Below are 6,751 nucleotides of genomic sequence, written 5' to 3' on the forward strand. Positions count from 1 at the left end.
AAGGATGTTGGAAAAGAGAGGAGCCAGCTTATTCCTCCTCACCAGTTGTAACGGTATTTACATAGTGCCTTTAAAGCAATAAAACTAACCCAATGTGCTCCACAGGAGCAATTTGAAGCAATATTGGACACTGAGCCAAATAAGGTGATATTAGGGCAGATGGCCAATAGCTTTATCAAAGAGGTAGGTTTAAAAGAATATCTTAAAGTAAGAAAGAGAGGTTAAGAGGTAGAGAGATTTATGGAGGGAATTCCAGAACTTCAGAATTCCAGGCCTGGGCAACTGAAAGAATGGTCACCAGAGCTGGAGTAAATAAAATTGAAGATGCTCAATAGACTAGAATTAGAAAAGTTTCTCCCTTTTTAATGCAAATTCCATTGTCCCCAAATGTCTTTGGAACTTTACCTTTCTCATAATAAAAATCTTTTTATAGCACTAATCTTATCAGTAATCTTTGGGAAAAATAAACACACTGTTTTGCTTAGCTTCTTCTGGCTAGGTATAATATCTTACCATCTCTTTGAAATTCAAACTACTCTGGTTTATCTAAAAACACAAATTTTCCTTACATCTCACATTCTAAAACTTCAGCCATGTTTATGTATTTAGCATTTCAAACTTAGCTTCTTTTTGATAACTCAAAAGCTCCAGACCAGCATTTCCAATTCACTTAAATCCCACACACACATAAACATACACACACAGAAACTATCTAAACCCCACTATTAACCTACCTTCACAATAAATCACAATAATATTATGAGAATTATTATATTTTCATGACAGCCCCCCCCTTATGGGAAAATGAAATGCCATATTTAAAAAGATGGCTTCATTTTCTTAACCCATCTTACACTACCTCCTATATTTATCTATATACTCACACTATTGCATTACCAGATGCATGCATTAACATAATAATATATATACAAATCCTTCATATCAACAGAAATCATTCCAGTCCTGTGTCCAGGTTTTTAAATGTCCAATTTTCCCTTTGAGCTTCAAACTCTTAGCAATGCACCTGCAATTAGATTTTCTCATCCAGCCACATGTATAATCTGTCGATTAAATGGTTGCAATAATAAACTCCATCTGAATAGCCTTGTACTTTTGTTTCAAAATTTGTCCAGAAACATTAAAGGATTGAGGTCTGTATAAACAAATTTGTCTACTGAGTTATTTGCAATGTAAATCATAAAATGCTGTAATGCTAACACTAGACCCAGAGTCTACTTTTCAATCGTTGAATATCTTCTCTGTTGTACACTCAACTTCTGTGAAAATACCCTATCAACTTCTCAACTCCAGTTTCACCTTCTTGTAGCAGTATGGCCCCAATGCCTATATCACTTGTGTCAACGGCCAACTTAAATTGCTTGTCATAATTGGGTACTGGCAAAATTGGTGTCGTAGTCAATACAGTTTTTAAACTGTCAAATGCTTTCTGACACTCATGTGCCCATTGAAACTTCTTGTTTTTCTTAAAAAGTACAGGCAATGGAGCAACCACACTGCTAAAATTTGGCACAAATTTCCTGTAAAACCCACTCATGCCCAGAAATCTCAAAACTTCTTGTTTTGTTGTAGGCACAGGGAAATCCACGATAGCCTTGACTTTCACATGGAGCCACCTTACCATGTCCAATGGTATGGCCTAGATATGTAACTTGCGCTTTTGCAAATTCACTTTTAGCCAAGTTTATCACCAAATTAGCTCCTTGTAGTTAACAAAATAATTCTTCCAGATGTTGTAAATGCTCCTCCCACACTTGAATGAAAACAATCAAGTCATCAATATAAACAGCACAATTGCTCAGTCCCGCACTTACCTTGTTTGTCAGTCTTTGAAATGTTGCAGGTGCATTTTTCATACCAAACGGCATGACTTGAAACTGATATAGTCCATCTGGCATCACAAAAGCCAATATCTCCTTTGCTGTCTCCGATAATGGTACTTGCCAATACCCTCTAAGCAAGTCAATCTTTGTGATAAATTTTGATTGTCCCGTTTTCTCAATACAATCTTCCAACTGTGGTGTAGGATATGAATCTGCTTTTGTCACTGCATTCACCTTTTGATAGTCCACACACAGTCTTTGTGTTCCATCTGGTTTCAATGCCATCACAATAGGTGAACTCTAGTTACTGCAACTAGACTCAATGGTGTCATTTGGAAGCATGAATTCAATTTCTTTCTGTACTTGTGATAACTTTGCTGGATTTAATCTATAAAGGTATTGCTTTATTGAAAATGAAACTTCTACACACACCATATATAGCTAAATTTGTCCTCCCTGGCTTATTCCCATAAATAGCTTTGTGTGACTGCAATAGGTTCTCCAAATCATTTTGACACTTGTCTGAAAGGTAACTCAATATTACATTTAAATTTTCAAGTACCCCATTATCATCCAATTTGATTAGAGGGAAATCAATTTCAGAATCCTTCATTTCTACCTGTTTCTCTTTATTTACTACCACTAATACCCCCTATTAGTCCTCTTCCCTGTCAAAGTGCTTTTTAAGCATATTTACATGATGTACCCTCTGCTTCTTCCTTCTATCTGGAGTATTTATTAAATAATTTACTTCACTCAATTTATTTTCAATCTTGTAAGGCCCTCTAAACCTTGCCTTTAATGAGTCACCCAGTACTGGTAACAACACTAGCACTTTTCCCCCAGCAACAAAACTACAAGCTATAGCTTTCCTGTCTGCCTTTATTTTCACCATTTGCTGTGATATCTTTAAATGTCCCCTAGATAACTCACATGCTCTGTCCAATCTTTCTCTGAAGTTTTATACATAATCCAGGAGAGTAGTTTCCAAATTTTGACCCACCAACTTCTCACAAATCAATTTTAGTGGTCCCCTTACCTCATGACCATAGGCTAGTTCAAAAGGACTAAATCCAGGTGATATATTAGGACCATCCCTAATAGCAAATAACAAGAATGGAATTCTACCCCAATCCTGTGGATAGTCCTGACTATATGCCCTCATCATAGTTTTTAAAGTTTGATGCCATATTTCCAAAACCTCTTGTGATTCTGGATGATAGGCTGTTTACTTAAACTGTTTTATCCCCAAACTGTTCATTACTTCCTTAAGTAGCTGTGACATGAAATTTGAACCCTGATCTAATTGTGTTTCTTTTGGTAAACCATATCTTGTAAAAAAATGTAGTCAACTCTTCCACAATTTTCTTTGCTGTAATATTTCTTAAAGATATTGCTCCAGGAAGCTTTGTAGGCACATCCATTATTGTTAGTACTGATTTCCACTTTTAGTCTTAGGGAGGAGTCCTACACAATCAATCACGACCCTAGTAAATGTTCTTCAAATGCTGGAATTGGAATTAAAGGTGCTGACTTAATCACTGCTTGTGGTTTCTCTATCACCTGACATGTGTGAAATATTCTACAGAATTTAACTATATCTCTATCCAATCCAGGCCAATAAAAATGTCTTTGTATTTTTGCCTCTGCCTTTCCAATTCCTTAAATGTCCCACATTGGAATTTCATGAGCTATTCCCAGGATCTCATTTCTACATCCAAATGGTCTAACAATCTGATGTACTTCTCTCCAGCTTTCATCTGCTGAAACATGATATGGCCACCACTTTCTCATTAACACATTGTCCTTAAGGTAATACCATTCTGGAATACACTCTGCCTCTGTTTCCACATAAACTGTCTGATATAACTGTCTTATCTGCGTATCCTTTTTCTGTGACGCTACCAATTGCCTTGAGCTAAATATCTCAGCTGCATTATCCTCCATTCTTTCTTCCTGAACAATCATATAAAAAACAGTGCCAGCTAATTGGACTTCAACACCTTCTCCCTGCCTTTTAACTTACTGTTCTTTCGGTTTCAACCTGTGAGCCTGTGGTCTTGTTACCACACAACCTGGAAACAATACAGGATTCTCTTTCTGCAATACTTTTGTTGAAAGTGCCTCTATAGGCTGCTCAACTACTATAGGCATCATCCACATCTCTGACCCAGCTATACCATTACCTAAAATAAATTGAACCCCTACAATGGGTATTTTTCCACTACTCTAACAATCACCTCATCTGTTTTTCACTTACTCTTTAAATTTACCCTCCACAATGGGATAGGGTTAGCATCTCCACAAACCTCACTTATTATCACCTGTTCCTGCAATATTCCCTTTGAACGACAAATATCATTATCCCATAACATTATGGATTGACTAGCCCCTGTATCTCTTAAAATTTTAATATTTTTACCTACTCCACCCTCTACACGTGGAAAGACTTTCCCTTCACATACAAAACCTTTAAACATTTCTGCAACCTGCTCCTCAGAACTCCCCTTGGTAAACTGCGAACACAATCCCACTTCTTTACCTATGACTGATCCTTCCTGCTTTACCTATACACAAACTATTGGTTTTTCCTGTGCTTGAACCTCAGAACCCACAGTACTTTTACTTGCAGAACTTTTCTCATCCCAATAAATCCAACAGATTTTCCCTGTAATTTCCAACACACTGACTTCGTGTGGCCAACTTTATTACAATGAAAACACTTCAATTTTCGACTGTCACTTCTACCCTCAGCACCTTTATTTTGAGAAAAAACTTCCAGAGAATTTCCATCTACCCCTTCTCTTCCCTGATTAGCCAAGTTCCTTTCACCTTCCCATTTCCTATCCTTCTGATTTAAAGGGTGACGTAAAAAAGGTTTAGATCTATGAACTAACTCATAATCATCGGCTATATCTGCTGCTTGTCTTACTGTTTTAACCCTCTGTTCCTCCACATGAGATATCATTACCGAAGGAATTGAATCTTTAAATTCTTCCAAAATAATTACTTGTCTAAGAGCTGCATATGTTGTCTCTATCTTTAATGCCCATATCCACCAGTCAAAATTACTTTGTTTTACTCTCTCAAACTCAATATAAGTTTGCCCAGGCTGTTTTCTCATATTCCTAAAATTTTGCCTGTATGCCCTAGGAATCAACTCATATGCACTCAAAATAGCCTTTTTTTTACTGCATCATAGTTCACTGACATTTTTTCTGACAGTGAAGCATAAACCTCATGTGCTCTACCCACCAACCTAGATTGTAACAACAATGTCCAGTTTTCTTGTGGCCATTTCATCTGTTTAGACATCTTCTCAAATGAAATGAAGAATGCTTCCACATCTCTTTCCTCAAACTTCAGACGAGCTTGTACAAATTTAAACATCTCCTCATTGTTTTTAGGTTGAAGGTTTTCTCATCATCAAAACTTTCCTCAGCATCTGATATCTCCTTTCTAAAATCTAGCTTTTTAAGCTGTTACTCTCTGTCTCTTTCCTTTATTCTTTCTTCCATTGCTAATGTTTCCTTCTGGAGATCAAGTTTTCACATTTCCATTTCTTTTTAAATTAATCTCTCTTTTTCCCTTTCTTTTCTTTTTTCTTTCTCCTGCCTTTTCATCAATTCCCTTTGGAATGCCCTTTCTCTTTCCTTTTCCTTTTCTGCTACCTCTAGTTCCAGTTTTTTCATTTCCAATTCTTTTTCCTTTTTGTTTGCCTCCAATTCAATTTTTTTCAGTTCCTTTGCTTGTTCAAATTCAAGCCTCTTCATTTCCAAATGAAGTCTCACTCTCTCCAGCTGTGACACAGCAAGTATCACTTCCAATTTTAAATGCTGTACTATAACTTCAACTATGTCTCCTTTCTTTGTCCTTACAGGCAACCTCAACTGCAACTTATCTGCCAGCTCTGTTAACTTACCCTTAGATACTTTTGGTAACCCAATCAGAGTTGTATCTTCTACTTCCAAAAACATTTTAGCCATGGATACTGCCATTTTTGCAGTCTCACCGCTTTAAAAATACCTTGCACCAACTCCTGAATTCCAAGTGCCTTTCGTAGTCATAACCTTGAGATTCACCAACTCCAAACCAATCAAGGAATTTCAAATATATTCCTGGATACACATACACACAAATAAACTATCCAAACCCCACTGTTAACATACCTTTACAATAAATCACAATAATATTATGAGAATTATTATATTTTCATAACAAACCCATATGTCAGCCTTTAGACAATTCAATTCACTCTACATGATATCAAGAAACGGCTGAAGGCATTGGATACTACAAAGGCTAAGGGCCTTGACAACATTCTGCCACTAGTACTGAAGACTTGTGCTCCAGAATTAGCCACACCTCTAGACAAACTGTTCGAGCACAGCTACAACACTAGCATCTACCCAGAAATGGGAAAAGTTGCCTAGGTATATCCTGCCGACATAACGCAGGACAAATCCAACCTGGCCAATTACTGCCCATCTGTCTATTCCCAAACCTCAGTAAAGTGATGGAAGGTGTTGTCGACAGTGCTATCAAGTGGCACTTAATCAGCAAAAACCTGCTCACTGATGGTCAGATAAAAGCAAAAAACTGTGGATGCTGGAAATCGAAAACAAAAACAAAAATACCTGGAAAAACTCAGCAGGTCTGGCAGCATCTGTGGAAGGGAGAACAGTTAACGTTTCGAGTCCGCATGACTCTTCAACAGAACTAAGGAAAAATAGAAAAGGGGTGAAATATAAGCTGGTTTAAGTTGGGGGGTGGGGGGGTGGTTGGGACAAGAGAGCTGGATAGAGGGCCAGTGATAGGTGGAGATAACCAAAAGATGTCACAGACAAATGGGCAAAGAGGTGTTGAAGGTGGTGGTATTATCTCAAGGAATGTGCTAATTAAGGGTAGAA

Source organism: Cetorhinus maximus, chromosome 5 (assembly GCF_964194155.1).
Source record: "Cetorhinus maximus chromosome 5, sCetMax3.hap1.1, whole genome shotgun sequence".
NCBI lineage: Eukaryota > Metazoa > Chordata > Chondrichthyes > Lamniformes > Cetorhinidae > Cetorhinus > Cetorhinus maximus.